General features: G+C 47.3%; 1 long non-coding RNA gene across 1 annotated transcript; it reads left to right on the top strand.

Moving 5' to 3' along the window:
* Positions 1-674: 674 nt before the first annotated feature.
* LOC142924259 (uncharacterized) lies at positions 675-2,911 on the top strand. Its single transcript, XR_012941443.1, has 2 exons — positions 675-1,170; positions 2,412-2,911. It is a non-coding gene; the product is annotated as an uncharacterized LOC142924259 (long non-coding RNA).
* Positions 2,912-16,885: the final 13,974 nt, after the last annotated feature.

Here is a 16,885-nt window from a genome sequence, read left to right as displayed (position 1 = left end):
CTCTTAATACCTCTCACACCACGGTTAATAGTATGGTTTACAACATGGAGTATACTAGGGCTTCGCAGCTGTCTCTCTCCCCCTCCTCTGTTCCGACCATGGACGAACTCGTCCGTCTGAACGGGGCCCGTAGCTATCCGTGGTACGGAAATTTGAGGGTAAGAATCCACCCATTTTTTCGCCATATAGCATTGTGATATATAACGACTTATGGTTGGTAGCTTAGCTGATTGGAGAATATAGAGTTTATTGATAACATGAAGGTAATTTATATTTTAGTTTTTATTGGTTCACTATATAGTACTGTGAATAGCTCAGATGTGTAGTCATTTCTGTGACCAGTCACTAGCAAATCACCCAGTTATTTCAATGCTAAATTCGCCTAGTTATTTCAATGCTAAATTCTCCTGTTTGATTTGTACTAAGTGCCTCGGTGAATGTGTATGCTCTGACTTCAACGTAACTATTTCTGTAGCAGTTACAAGCGAATCACTCAGCCATTTCAATGCTAAATTCTATGCTAATCCCATTGTCAAGGGGTGCCTCTGCGGATGTGTATGCCTTAACTTAGCTATTTCAATGCTAAATTCTATGCTAATTCCTTTTAACAATGGGTGCCTCTGCGGATGTGTATGCTTTAACTTTTAACATAGCTATTTCTGTGACCAGTCACAAGCTAATCATTCAGCCATTTCAATGCTAAATTTTACGCTAATTCCTTCGTCAAGGCTCTTTGTTCCTCTCACACAGCTTAAAAGCCGTGATCTGAACGTGGCTCTCTCACTCCAGCGCTGTCCTACCAGACAGTCTCGCCCCCTTCACCTGATGAAGGCCGCTTGTGTTGTGGCCGAAACGTCGTGAGAATATTATTGTGTTATTTTATTTTATCAATTTATTATTTTATTCTCATTCTACGTGACTTTACCGAAAGAACCAAAGAAGATGAATCATTGCAGTCACGAAAGCTTTAAATCGAAACATACTTGTTCAATTTAGCGCCAACTCTACTTTCGAGGCACTTTGCTCAATATAGTCCATGCGTGCTTGTGGTTGTACGTGTGTAGGTATCCTGGTTATCGCTACCCACCGGATCATCCCCAAGCCTACTCCGTCACCAAGCAGTACTGGCAAGTACTGACGGCAAAGCTGGCCTTTGTCATTGCCATGCAGGTACACATCAACATGCACACACACATTCATAAACCCATTGAAAGATAAAGGTACAGCCCTCCAATTACTTGCTCATGTCACTGATGGCAAAAGGGCTCCTGCTATAGTGAGCTCAAGAGAGACCCTTAAGATATATTTTAACTGCTCTTCCACACTTGTCAGACGTCTTGGGAAGATGTGGGAGTTCCCACACTGGACAGCACCAAACTCAGCCGACCAATTGACTGGATGTATTCCATTTACACTGCTAGGTGGATAGAGGCAGTGGAATGTAAAAAAACTTTCACCATTGTTTACACTGCCACGACCAAAGATCATTTCACACCCGTGACCTCTGGATTGCAAGTCTAGTGTGCAAAGCCTTACACTACTGCACCATCGTATAGACTCATCTGTGAGCAGTTGTTAAGGTCAGCAGAGCAAACCGTGATCATTGTCAATGGGTCATTACAGATAATGTCAGTAATGCTATTACACCTCACAATTGCACAGTATTTCTGAGATCACAAATAATAGTGGTAATACAATACTCACTTTCATCATGCAGCAGACGATTCATGTTGTTGATGCAATTTGTCACACATTAGCATGTGTGCTTGTGGGAAGGGGAGCGGCTGCGTTGTTGTTTGTGAACTGCGCTACCAATCCTGTGTGACCGGAGTACTATTTCTGGCCACAGCCAACAACAGTGGAAAATATTAGAACCAGTGTTGAGCTTCCCTTAAGTTGATTCTGTCTTAAAATGAGTACTTGATGAAGTGTGTGAAAATCATCACTGGCGAGATAAAGGTGCACACCACCCCCACAGGCACTGTGCCACCCTTCATAGATGCACTTGTCTCAGTCTGTGAAAGGCTACACAGGGAATCTTTGTAGTGGTGACCTGGCCGAGTGTGTTTGCTGATTGTTGCGGTAATTTGCGGCTGCCCAGGTGAATACGGTGGGTGCATTAACTGCACATCATAAATGTTGCCTGCTGCATAGTGAACGTAAAAAACCCATTAAGTAATAAAAAAAAGTGCCTCGGTATAATTTGCCAAATGTTCAAAAATTACTCAAATGACTTCATTTAATTTGGGAAAAACGACGTAACAATATAATATGCCTAGGCTGCAGGTCCCCGGAATAGTTGATCTGAGATGTAAAGCACTTTGAGATGCTGCCATATTATATTTAGTAAGCACCCTTTACATGCATATCCTGAAACTGAAAATCCTTTACCTGTGTGTGGACGTGTGCAGCACGTGGTGTTACTCACGAAGGCCTGCATTGCATGCATCATCCCGGACACGCCATCCCATGTGCGCGCCTGCATGCGCCACGAGCGCTTCGTCGTACAGACGATTCTGCAGCAGGCAGAGCTGGGCCGTCTCCGTAACACCCTCCTCACCGATGCCCCCAGCTCACCGCCATCGCCTCAATTCCACGTTGAGGATGAGCAGGCAGAGATGGGCCTGCTTCGCTGCTCGCTGCATAAGGAGTCTCCTGGCGTATCGCACCCACCCCAGCGGTGCCACATGGAGAATGAGCAGGCAGAGAAGACTGGTGACGATTCACTGCTGAAGGGATCCGAGGAGGAATCAAGCAGCGAGGATTCGTCAACTGTCTTCTACAGCGTATAAATCTACTCTGACTTTTAAAGGAGGCTGCTATCCGAACTCTGTTTGCACGTGGACAAGGACATTGCTGTCGAGGACTATCTGTATATATATATTAATAAATAGTTTATGATTTAACATGTCTCAATCATCTCATGTCTTTTCATACGAATCACGATGTGAATGAGGAAAACTAGAAATTATTGTTATTTTGTATATATTTTTAATTTTGGTTTAACACGTAGGCTTTCAGGCCCAATATCATCCATAGAGGTGTTTTTTGGGTTAGATCGCGTACATATTTAAACGTGTCGTTAAAACCCGCCACCACTCGACACAGCCAACTAGTAAGGGTTGTCACGGAAACAGAACAAGCCAATTTGTCCCTGGTACTTTGGAGAGCCAAGCCACAACATTTACAATCGGAGTACGACGTTTTGCCAGTAATTACAACTAGCTTCATCAGGCGACAGCCAGATTTGTGACACTCTCGCGCAAAGTGGGGGGGGGGGGGGGAGATTACCGAGTCAACGTACATTATGCATGTGCATTATGAGAGCCCTTTGATCTTGTCCTTCCTGTCTATTGTGTATTAAAATAGCCGTACCAATGGTAATCCCTATTGAAGTATGCTGCCCTTTATAGGCATGCATTTAAATAATGTATTATTTGTTGGCACCCGTGTTCAGCAGTAACAGAGCACACGTGCCAACAAGGACACTCAGTTGATTTTAATGTTGAAGTTCTGTGCAAAACTAGCTACTGCTGGCCAAGAATAATTCGAGAATCTATCGAAATTGAAAGAAAAATTTACAGTTCGGATAGCTACCGCCTTTGTGCTGTGTGGAAGCGACTCATCAAATAGTACATTAGATGAAACTCCGAGTACCCACTCAGGAGGTATAGTGGTAAAGCAGTGGAGGAAAAAAAAGCAAATTTTTAAATTTGCCCTTGTTGAATGATAGAGTCGATACACACAGCAAGCGAGATTAAGAAAGCGCATCAGAAGAAATAACGGAGGTGAGAGAGAGAAGACAATTGCCTGCTGGAGAAGGAAAGGCATTCCTACCGAGGGAGACAAGTTGAGAAAGATTTTGATCATGGGAACCGGTGGCGTGGCTCGATCTTCCCTATGTGCGCAACACGCTACCGAAAGAAAACAGAAAATCCTATTCAAAGGCTAAAATAAGCTCCATTTTTTGTATAATAGCCCGATAAACAATAACCCCATACATAGACTGAGGAAGAAAGGGAAGAGCCTAAACAAAGGGGAGGAGATTACGATGGAGATGGGTTGGAGGTGGAGAGAAGGGGAGAGGGGAGGCCGTAAAGGCGGCTGCACATTCAAGGAAAGCGGCATAGAAAGAGTTGAACGGGGACATGGAGACAACAGACAAAGGGTGGAGAAAGAGGAAGAGAGGATCTTTCAGTACTCCCTACAGGAAACCCACAAAACTGAATTTCCTAAACTCGTGTCGCCTCCGTGACAGCAGCACCACCAACGCCACAGACTCACGATCCCCAAATCGACAATACCATCTCCATTGCCGACCAGCCACGAGATGGCTGCTCTCAACACCTCGGTCGTGGTGTAAGCAGCAAAAGACTTCCGGCTGGTGAGCAACCGGCCATTGCGAGGGTTGGAAATAAACTGAAGCACGGGGCGACTCCCACAACCTTCGGGTATTTCCCAACTGGATGACGTCTTGGGATGAAGCCAGAAGTAAGCCAAATCCGCACTCAATAAATGGGACAAAAATCCCAGAGAAGCCTCCAGAAATGTCACAGGAGGCTCGGGTGTGAGAAACCAGACTCCATGTGGGGTCCTCCAGACCTTTGCCCTCCAGTTCATCAACATTTGTAAAAGCAGGACGTATCATAGGTACGTAGCATGGGTGAGGGACGATGTTGAGAACCACGTTCCATGATTAGGCGCTTTGACAGGTTGGGGTCCGAGTAAACTTTTAATGGAGCTCACCCTACGACATTACGGATAGAAGGATAGTGTGCCGGCACAATCCGGACACCCTGCTACACCGAAACACTCTGCTGCATAAAACTCCCTGGTACAGCTAAACACTGTCACGATTACGCTCAAATACACACAAACTCTCGCTCGGCCAGTTGGTACACAGGTTGTCAGTTGTGGGGGACGCGGGCCCCCGGCTCCCCCCCCGGGGGAGGGCTGATCTCGAGAGGGCTGCGGGCTCCGGACTCCTCGCTCGAGTGAGAGCAGCCGCTACTCGACTCCTCGCTCGCGGTGAGAGGGCTGCCGCTCTCCGGCTCCTTTCCTCACGCCGCAGCCCCTCGGGTCCGCAGGTCCTGTTTGTGGGGCATAGCTCGGGGCTGGCACGTGGCTGCCTGGAATCAATCCGTCGCTTCTCAGCCACTCAAACGCGACGTCTCTGCTCACACAACCCCGCGCACCACTCACACGAGCTGAACGGGGGGTCAGGGGTCAGAGCGAATGACGTCCTTCGCACACGCATTGCCGCCGAGGGCGGGCAATGGAGATTGTTTAAAGGGCTGCGGGGCGGGGATTTTTTTAGAGCGACACACCAATCGCACGCGCGGGACGGGGGGGTCGGGGGTCAGAGGGCAGGGACGTCACTCGTACACGCGTAGCCGATTGGGGGGTTGTATTGGAGTTTATTTAAAGGGCTGGAGGGGCGGATATTTGGGATTGGTGATAGCCCACACGCAGCAGGGCGGGAGTCCGGGGTCACAGGACGAAGCGCTCACTCGCCGAGTCCTTCGGGCGCGGCGTGTCTTCTACCGTGACACCGCGCACCGACCACACGCGTTCCGGCGAGCGCAAACACACCACCATGCACTTTCCTCACACTCGTAGAAACCACACGAGGCTGTTATCGATCACTAACGATTTATTCCCGGTGTGTCTGCGAGCCACTATTACCCGAATCAGTCTGAGTCAGCAGGGTGTGGTGCCGCCGCAGCAGAGCCGCTCCAGCGGAGCCGTGCCCACAGCCGCGACGCCGTCACCGATGCCTCGGATTTCCCGCCACTCTCCCGGGGCCGGTGCCTTCTCAGACGTCCGCGTTTTGCCCACTGCACAGTCGTGAGGCCGCCGCAGCAGAGCCGCTCTGCCGAGGCCGTGCCCACCACCGTGAAGCCGCCACCGGGGGATGCCGACGCGGTGCACCCTCGCCACCCCCCCCCCCACCCGCACGAACGCACACACGCCCCACGTAGAGCCGGGAGGGGAGGTCACCCGGCCGATAGGTTTTTTTCCAGAAGTCCCTAATGGGATCGAACTTCATGGTTTCTTGCGGCCGGGAAATTGGGCGATCTTCCCCCTGTAGCTGACATGCACTGCGGCGCCATGACCTAATATTAAAGTTGCATGGTCACGGCAAGGGCCATCGTGCCACCGCGAGTGGAGCTTCACACATGCACGGGTCAGTGGACTGGTAGCGGGAGAACAGAGAGCGGACGTCGGTGAGATCACTGCGGCGACATCACCCGAGCTGGGATCCGGGTATCGAAAGGGCGGGAAAATCCGAGCTCCTGATTGGACGGGAGGCCAAGGGAGCGAAACGGCGAAATTCCTTTGTTGTAGGTGGGATAAAGGGAGGGGGATTCAGGTAGCAAGACAGTCTTCTTCAAAAATCATCGCGGTCCACGCAGGAGGGGAGTCAGCCGTTCGAGACGTCCGCATGACGAACTTCAGCGCAGCCAGGCTCAACCCTCTACTGATCGCGTTCCTACAGCTTCCAGCGCAGCAGAGTGGAAGTACACGTGAGTAAGAGAGAGAGGTAAGTTTGGGCTATTTGATCGAGGGTAGAAAGCAGAGCGATAGGCAGATGAAATACAGTCTAGGATCCCAAGGGGAATAGGCTGACATCCACTGACCCACACAATTATGCGTAGCTTAACGGGTTGCTCGCAGTAAATAAAATAACTGGTAGGGGAATAAACTGTTTCGTGTGGTCCTTTGGAGGGTGAAGAGGAGGGTGGAGAGTGTTTTGTGTTCGTGCGCACACGCGGCTGTTTGCGGCGAATAAGGAAGTAGAGCGTGCTTGGTGTCCGTACCTGTACGATCGTTTACAGTATTGTTCAGCGCGCGCGTGCCTACACGACTATTTTCGGTGGTGCCCAGCGCTCGCGTACCTGCGCAATCGCCTACAGTAGAGCTTTGCGCTCGCGTGCGTGCGCGGTTGTTTACAACGAGGCGGAGTGCTCAGTGTGCGCGTGCCTACGCGTCTGGTTTTGGTGGCGTTTAGCGCTCGTGTACCTGTACGATTGTTTACAGTAGGGCTTAACGCTCGCGCACCAGTGTGATGGGGTGGCGGGGTGGCGGTCGCGCCCCCCGCGATTGTCTAATAGCGAGATAGCGAATTAAGCAACTAGCGTGCGCGAATACGCAGCTCTGTAAACAGCCCGTTAAATTGGAGCAAAGTAATCGCGGCGTGTTTGTTTTTGCTTAACCGCGTGGAGCGTGGGTGGGAGGGAATCCAATGGTGGCACGCCGCACCTGTTTATTCCCGTGCAGGACGGGGTTTTACTTTGCGAGCGTGCTCACCGTGGCACGCCGTCGTTGAACAGGGTAGCGCATCGCAAGCGCAAAGCGTACGAGCCGCTAATTAAGCTACGCAAACGCGGTCGACATCCCAGGCAGAGGTACAGGGGGGCGAGGCATTAGTGGTCAGTAGTCTGGACCTGACAAAGCAACCGGGGGGATAGCGGTATGAATGGACCGGGGGAGTCGGTGGACAACGGCCCCGACAATTCAGCGATGCCGGGGGACGGTAGCCCCCACAGAACCACCTCATGTAAGAGAAGAGCTCGTGGAAGGAGATATCATTGCACTACTCATGACATCCCTTCGTGACCGTTTCATATCCACTAGGAGGTTATTGCAATTCCTTACACATCATGCGACATCAGAAGTGTTTGCTGGAAGAAGTGTTTGGTAACTGGATAAGACCATCAATGAGAAGTCAGTTTAATCATGGCTCGGTGACTGAAACCCAGAGTTTCACGGTTTAACCCAACATCCGAGCAGCACCACATCAGATCTCTAGACTCCTCAGCGCAGGCATACAAATATGGTCAACATATGCGTACATTAACTAATTTGTGAAATTATCAATTACATCCAAATGAAATGCAGTGTGTGCATTACTAGGACGTACCTAAAGGTGCCAGGTTGGGTTCATCCACCTTGGGGATGCTCTGCTCCACGCAGCCTCCTGCTTCCGTGCAGTCCATCCTCTTGATGTCCGAATTCTGGATGTTGCTACTGCTGCAGTTGGTGACGCTGGTGGTGGTCTTTTTTCTTTCAATGGACTTAGGTCGACTTCGCTTTTCCTTCTTCTTCTGCTGCAAGGCCATCAACACTTTCATGCTCGTAATAGGATCGAGAGTAGCGTATGGTTTATTCTCACTGACTGGTGAAGCAGTTTCTTGACGTGGAACTAGGCCAAAGCATTCAAGAAAATTGGATTTCATGTCATTTATCTTAATGCCGCTATCTTTTGTCGAAGTGTAATCATGTTCAGGCTTCGGTCTGTACATGAACTGTGCGTGAAGACTTTCATGAGTTTTCAGGATTTCAATAGGACGTAAAAATCCGCAGACTGAGCACATCTCATAGGGCGACGGTGGATTCAACACCGCATTGGCAAATCTGCCGTTATTCACCAAGCTTGGTGCACCCTTTATCATATAATCCTTTTCGTGGCTCTTCATATGCCTTTGAATTTTCCTAGCTGATCAAACCTTCGTCCGCATATGCCGCACCATTGTTCACAGGTCTCCTTGTGCGTTCTTATGTGGGCTTCTAGGCACCATGCCAGTTGGAATTTTTTCCCACAGACGTCACAAGAGATAAGTTTTTTCGCTCTTGTAACTCTACCGGATTGAGGTGGGGTTGAGATGGGTGCTGGTGAAGTGCCATCGATGGTGAAGGCAATTCTCCCAGCACCACCATGACTCGCAGCGGAGTTGCTCTCGCACATCTGAAACAAAAGACAAAGGTCACGCGCATGACACCCGTGTCACGAGTGTACTCACAAAGGCATACTTAAGGTGACATAAGATTCATATATACTAGAACTCATTATACCAGAACTCCACAATATTGCAGTTCTTATCATGTACGATTTTACCCTCTTATCCACCCAAATAATATTTTGTTTCTAAACAACAATGACGAACTACCTCCATTTTCGTAATGTTACCCACCTAATAGGGCTTTCTGTATATACACACCAACAATATAATGATTGCACCACACGTTCAGTCCACTATTCACGACACTCTGACTCGCAATCTCCATATAAGACTGTAATATAATTTATGTATGAGGGCCCGTTAAAAAGTTTTGATACGGACACTTTTTTTACAAACAACTACGTAAATTATAGTCTTCAATAAAAGTACAGTATAGTACTATTAATGGCACTTATAACTGAACGTCATTATCTCTCATGCTAATATTACAATGTCAACTAGTTACCCAGGAAAGCGTCATTGAGTCTAAGTACTGCATTTTCAGAAAGGTCCCATTGCATTGAGATGTTTGTGTGAGTGGAACCCAGAGAGACCCCATCTTGCATATGGAGAAATAACACAACTCCACACAGATGGATATTACAAGTCTAATATTATTATAATCTAAGGTAGTGTATAGTAACGCAGTGTATAATTCAATGTTGGTGTCTGTCTATGGCAGATCATAATACAAATATTATTTGGAGGCATATTATAATAATTTTTGCGACATAGAAGTGTAATGTATAATGACTTATTGTTAGTAGCTCAGCTTAGTGGAGAATATATTGAGTACATTGATTATATTGATGTAGTTTATATTTAGTTCTTTCACATCGGTTTATTGTATGATAGTTGGGTAGTTGCAGTTCTTTAGCGTCAATATACTAAATGCCTCTGTTGATATATAAACTCTGACTTTAACATAGCTACTTCCGTGGCAAGTTACATGCTAATTCCTCACATTAACATCATGCTAATATCCCAGTTACATGCTAATTTCTGACTTTACCATCCTGCTAATCTATCACATTAACACAGCTACTTCAATGCTAAATTCTTATGTTGATATGTAAACTCTTTTGGCAAGGCGCTCTGCTCCTCCCACCCAGCTTAAAATATGCTCCCAAGCTTAGCAGTGTTCATTGGAGCGCTGTCTTTCCGACAGTTCTGTTTCTTCACCTGAGGACGGCTGCTTGTGTTGTGGCCGAAACGTCGTGAGAATTGTATTTTATTATGTTTTATTTTTATTATTTTATTATTTCCCTTCTACGTGACTTTACCGAAAGAACCAAGAAGATGAATCCCTGCAGTCACGAAAGCTGTAAATCGAAATTATTCAAATCAAGTTGTTTTCTTTTTACCACAGTACTTTATGGAATCCTCAAGAATAAATGCATTTTTAGAAGTATTAAACTATACTTGAAGATGTGTGAGAATGTAATTCTGCAGATGCAAGCACAGGCAAACTCGTATCTGCATATGCAAGTTTCTGGGCCTCCTCACTTCACCAAACCCGCATTGACCGGCATGGTGAAGTATGGTTAAACAACTCCCACGAACGACATGGTGTGGGGGAGGCCTCTATCAAAACGCTGGATCGACAAAGGGCTGATACATCTCACGACATTGTACGTTAAGATCGTTCTCTCGTCAGCACAAGCCGTCTATGTGGACAATAGAGGGCACGACACACGTGTACACGATGTTTGTGTGCGTATATTCAGCGTGTGTATCACGTCATAATTATTTGGATTATTGGCGTGTAGATTCTGCCAATTTAAAAATTAAAATAATAAATTTAATATAACAAAAGCTTAAATAAAATTAAAAGCTTTTATTCAATTGATTATTTTAAAATTGTATTTTTTTTATCTCCGTGACTTTACCGAAAGAACCAAGAATATTAATGTGGGTTTTTTGCTTTTATTATTTAAAATTTCACATTTTTATTTGATTTGATAATTTTTTATTTTCTTTGGACGTGACTTTACCGAAAGAACCAAGAATATGAATTCCTGAAGTCACGAAAGTTTTAAGTCACAATCTACACCCAACAATGGTGGCCAGCAGATGGCAGCATCTACACGCCAGATTATTGCTTCCTTCGGTAAAGTCATAATACTGGTAGGAACGAAGTTGTAAACTGAGTGTACCAGCCTGCAATAGATGAATGTGTCCGTCCGTCCCCTTTCAATACTTTAACGAAGTGAAATACTGGTAGGAACGAAGTTGTAAACTGAGTGTACCAGCCTGCAAAAGATTAATGTGTCCGTCCGTCCGTCCCCTTTCAATACTTTAACGAAGTGAAATCTCGTGCTGTTGGGTGTGAAATCAGCAATAGACAGCGCAGAGACTTGTCCTACCAGCCCACCCTGCAGGGACCTGTTAATAAAATTAAAATAATAAATTGAAAATAATAAATTGAAAATAATAAAAGCTTTTATTAGTTTAAATATTATAATTTATATTTTTAAATTTAATTTAATTATTTTTATTTTCAAATCTACGTGACTTTACCTGAAGAACCAAGAATATGGCGTGTAGATTTTGCCAATTAAAAAAATAAATAATAAAATTTAAATAATAAAAGCTTTCATTATTTCAAATTTTTTTGTATTTTTAATTTAAAAAGCTTTTAGTATAGCTTTTATTATAATATCATAATATTATAATCAAAGCTTTTATTATAATATAATAAAAGCTTTTATTATTTTAGGATTCTCCTCCACGGCGGCCTTTGTCTCCCCCAGTAGTGATGTTTACGACACACCGCACCAGGTACTCATCTGAGGCTGAGTCGACCTCACACTCTCTTACTGTCTCAAAACAACAACCGCCATTCGCCACTAAGTGGCGGTGACGTCACCACGACGCTTGTGCCAGGCTATGTGCACCTTGAGGCTACGTGAAGTGTCGATCGCCGGCTGGCAGGAGGTCACGGGGCAGACCCAGGTGCCACTGGTCGACTGACTGAGATGACTGAGATGACTGGCTGATGCACCACCTGTTCCCCCTACTGTGCCAACTTGCTGAGCTTTAGCCACCCGACGCTCCGCTCGTTTTTCTGAGCATCGCTCCTCCGCCCTCCGTTGTTGTTGGAGGGCGACTGCCTCCAACTGCCCAGTAGCGTCCTTCACGAGCCTCCTCCACAGAGGCCGATCTTGACACCGCTGGTCCCAGTCATTGGCAAGTCCACTCAGCTCCACATCCTCCTGTACCACATCACTCCATCTCTTCTCTAGTCCGTGCCACGCCCGTTTAGCTCCCTCGATCCGGCCGAACAAAAGCTGTTTGGGCATGCGGTGATTGGGCATGCGGGCTACATGGCCCAGCCAACGCAGCCTTGCCTGCTGGAGGAGCTCACCGATGGGACTTTGTCCAGATCTTTCGAGGATTTGTGAGCTCCTCACACAATCCAGCCTGGTTTAACCCAGGATTGATAGTAGGCAGGCCAGCCTAAATGTTTCTAACCGGTGAAGATGCTGCATTAGGAGGGTCCACGTTTTGCAAGCGTAGAGAAGGGAGGGAATGACTGTGGCCGAGAAGAACCGAAGCTTCATGCGGAGCGACAGACCAGGTAACTTCCACACAACGTTACACAACCGATGAAAAGATAATGCTGCTCGACTAATTCGGAGTGAGACCTCTGCTGTTAAACCGGAGCCGATCATGAGCACACTGCCCAGATATGTAAAACTCTCCACTCTCTTCCCAACTGCCCCATCGCCGATTGGGAGTTGTGGGGGTAGAGTGCCCGATGGCACAAAATACCCAGGCAGGTGCTTCGTTTTGGTGGGGCTGATGGTAAGGCCCCACCTCTTAGTGGCACACTCCAGTTTCAGCAGCAGCGCCTCCAACTCCCCCTCTGAATGAGCAGCAATTACCAGGTCGTCGGCATACATAATGTGGTTGACCAATAGGGAGACATCCCTTGACCGCACCTGGGCATCGATCAGCCTCCCATTGTATCTGTACCAGACGTAAATTCCTCTGGTACAGCTACTGAAGGCTTCACGAACTATGTGGTCGAAATAGATGTTAAATAATGTTGGGGCCAGAGGACATCCCTGTCGCAGGGAATGGCTCTGACTCCCGGCTATGTAGTTTTACTCGGGTCTGCTCACCATCATGAAGGTCCTTAATGAGTGTGAGCAGAGGGTCAGGGACTCTGAAAGCACGAAGAACAACCCAGAGCCCAGGCCTACTGATGGTATCATAGGCCTTGACCAGGTCAATAAAGCAGAGATGTAGGTCTAGTTGGAATTCCCTCCACCTCTGCTGTAGCAGACGGACAGAAAATGACATTTTTGCAGGACCGCCCTTTCCTGAAACCGCATTGGGGCTCCGCAAGCCTCTCCTTAGCGTACCTAGCAAGGCGATGTTGAATAATCCTTGCCAGGACCTTTCCTGGCACACTGAGGAGTTAGATGCCCCTGTAGTTGTTACAGTCTGTGCGGTCCCCCTTCTTAAAGAGGGGGACCGCCAGGGCATCCTTCCAATCCTGCGGAACCCGTCCAGTGGCCCAGACTGTTGTTATGATGTCATGTAGGGCAGTCTACGCACAAACGCAACCCTCTCTCAGCATTTCGCTTGGGAGATCTCTCTGCTCGGTGCCTTTCCTGGTCTCAGACTCTGGATCGCCCTCAGTACTTCCTCAACGGATGGTACCTCAGCCAGCCACTCACAGAGGGTGACTTCCTCCTCTAATATTTGAGGCACTGCATCCTCAGCAGGGTCATCCCCACTTTGTCCCATGATGTTTTCCAGGCTGAGGGATTCCCCCTCCCCCAGGACCTCACAGAAATGCTCAGCAAATCTGCAAACCTGTCGCTGGGGGTCGGAGATTGGATCACCCTTCGTTCCCCTAATGATGGTGTAGTGGGAATAAATTGACGATGAAACTTCTGATGAGGCAACACGATATTTATTGTCTTGGCCCCTTTTTGGGCCATGGACATTAGCCCACAGAGTGGTGAGTGACGATTACCCCTACAATGGTAATAGGTGTGGCGCTGTAGGTTACTTTTTTAATGGAGTTAAATAGGGATTTGTGATCGCGGGCCACTGAGGCAGACTCCATCTCCTCAGCAACCCGCGACCACCACCCATCCTTGCAGCGCCTCACGGCTCTCCGAACCTCCGAGCGAAGGCTGCGGTAAGCCTCCTCATTCTCTGACGTGGGATGCTGTAGACGATTAGAGTGGGCCTGTCGCTTTTTCTCAACCATCCTGAACACCTCCTCTGTCAGCCAGGGTCTCTGGGGAGGTCTGGACCGCCTATACAAAGCAGCCATTGCAGCTGCATGAGTCAGTCCTAAACCTCGCCCATTTTCCCTCGACATCAGGAGTGGGGGACGATGCTGTCTCACTCACACTCACTCACAGCACGAGGCCGACTCATTACATCTCGCGGAGGATCGCGCTGCTGAACAAAAAAAGTTCCATGGTTTCAGTTTGCGTTTTAAGGCGATGGGGGCCGTCCATAAATGACGTCACGCACCTGGGGAGGGGGGGGGGGTCAGACATTTGTGACGATGTGTGACGAGGAGGGGGGTTTGAGAAATGTGACGTCACTTCAAAATGCGCAACTTTAAATAAATATAGACAACACGTTCTATTTAGTTAAATAGACTTTTTAATGTTTTCTCCGACAACAACAGAGTGCAGCACCACATTAAATACGCGCTACAATGACAATAGTTTACAGCGATTTGAGTCATATTTAATTTTCAAAATGGAAATATGATTTGGGGGGGGGGGGCGGCAGAGCTTTGTGACGTCATATTTGAGGGGGGGGGGTCTGACTTTTTGTGACGCCGTGACGAGGGGGGGGGGGGTCAAAAATCGTCCAAAATCGCGTGGTCATTTATGGACGACCCCATATAAAATAATTATTTCATGGCAGTTGGTTCTGAAGTGCGACTGTTTGTAATTTGGGCGTTCATAAGTCGAGGACTGCCTGTAAATAAAAATCCCAATTGTGGATGTGGGACTTGCTGGTAACAGCTTCTCTTCACAAGGCAGCAGACATCGTGCTGCTCGCAGCAGACATCGCGGCTGTCGCGATTTTCACCTGAAGACGATGGCTTGTGTTGCTATCGAAACGTCGTGATTTATTTTGTTTTATTTCAAGCAAAGTGACTTTACCGAAAGAACCAAAGAGTATGGATTCCTGCAGTCACAAAAGCTTCAAATCAAGATTGGTTTGAATTATTTATCGAGTGTGGGTAGAATCTGTGCAGAGTTGTGCTGTTTCCCCATGTGCAAGGTGGGGGTCTCTCTGGGTTCTACTCACACAGAGCCAAACGCTCATTAATGTAATTGCCAAATATCTCAATGCAATGGGAAACTTCTGAAAAAAATCAGTCTTTAGACTCAATGAGGCTTTCCTGGGTAAATAGTTAATATTGTAATAATTAGCATAAGCAATAATGAAGTCCACTTATGAGTGCCACGAATAGTACTATACTGGACTTTTAATTAAGAATATTTTACGTAGTTTTTTTGAAAAAAGTGTCCATTCTCAACACTTTTTGACAGGCCCTCATGCAGAAATTATATTGCAATCTTACATGGGGATTGGGAGTCAAGTGTGTCATGAATAGGGACTGAACGTATGGTGCTATAATTAGCTTGCTGTTGTGTATATACAGAAAGGATCTCTGGTGGGTAACATTGGGAAAATAGAGATAATTAGTAATTGTTGTTCATATACAACATCTTATTTTGGTGGTGATTTAAAGCTTTCGTGACTGCAGAAATCCATACCCTTTTGTTCTTTCGGTAAAGTCACGTAGGTAGAAAAATATAATAAAAAATAATATATTACGTTTCGATCGCAACACAAGCGGTCGTCCTCAGGCGGAAAAAATAATCCACTGCATCTCCGACCAGCGCCACCTAGCCAGTGAACTGGAGCACATATGTTGTGGGTAAATCATCGGCGGAGAACTTCTTGTGAGGCAACACGATATTTATTAACATTATTTTACAGGGTCCCTAACACAAAGGGGTAGCGGCCCCTTCACCCGATACCTGGGGAGGTATGGCCTCCGGACTACACGGGCCCTAACACTGGGAACCCGTTAATTCCCCGTCCTCCGGCTGGGGGCCCTAGGGGAGGCTATGCTGACCCGACCGTGCCAGGGTCTTCGGGTCCTGACCACTGGCCTCACTGAGCTCCAACCCTTGGAAGGACGACGGAGCTTGGGGTCCAGGGTCCTAACTTCAGCCCAGGTCTACAGTCTTCGGCTTGGAGATGCCTGAGCCGGACCCTTGAGAGGTCCGGCTTATATACTGGTTCGTGGCTTGCTCCGCCCTAGCCACGCCTCCCTTCCAAAACTTTCTGGAAGGTGACATCATCCCCCAGTCCCCCCTCCCGAGGTCCGGGGAATGTGTCTCAGGATCCACTTCCCAGGGATTGTCGTTGGCCGCTTGGGCCATAGTCATTAACAGTGGCGTGATAGCGCTTCCACCCCCTGTTGAAGAGAAGGGGGAGCTACTCGCTAACAGGATGGGCAGTGCCGATTAATGCCTCTACACATACACCAAGCCCTCAAGATGAATGGATACTCAGACCGCACAATCCGCAAAGCTGTATCTCCAGCTATGGAGAGACAACCATCTGAGGGCCCAATCAAAACCATCACCTTGCCATACATAGCAGGTGTTACCAAAAATATTTCCAAAATCTTAAACAAACACAAGATCCAGGTCCGATTCAATACAGAACACAAAATCCATGATTTTATCCCACCTGTGAAGGATGTCATTCCTGACATGCAATACCCAGGCGTCTACAAACTAAGCTGTGTCTGCAGCAGCAGTTATATTGGGGAAACGAAACGACATGTCTCAGACCGTGTTCGTGAACACAAGGCAGATTTGAAACATGGCAGAACCAATACCTCTGCCGTGGATGATCATTGTTATAACGCAGTGGGCTCGCACGATATTATTTTTTCCGAGGCCAAGGTACTCTGCAAACCTTTGGGCTACCATAAAAGATTTGTCCATGAAGCCATCCAGAAAAATAAACACGGAGACAATTTCAACTGAGAAGATGGGTATAAGTTGAGCAATCATTGGAAGGACGTTATT

The sequence above is a fragment of the Petromyzon marinus genome, chromosome 11 (genome assembly GCF_048934315.1).
Source record: "Petromyzon marinus isolate PM22_M1 ecotype Great Lakes invasive population chromosome 11, UKy_Petmar_22M1.pri1.0, whole genome shotgun sequence".
Lineage (NCBI taxonomy): Eukaryota > Metazoa > Chordata > Hyperoartia > Petromyzontiformes > Petromyzontidae > Petromyzon > Petromyzon marinus.
The sequence above is the reverse complement of the archived record's forward strand: the minus strand, read 5'-3'. Positions and strand labels throughout refer to the sequence as shown.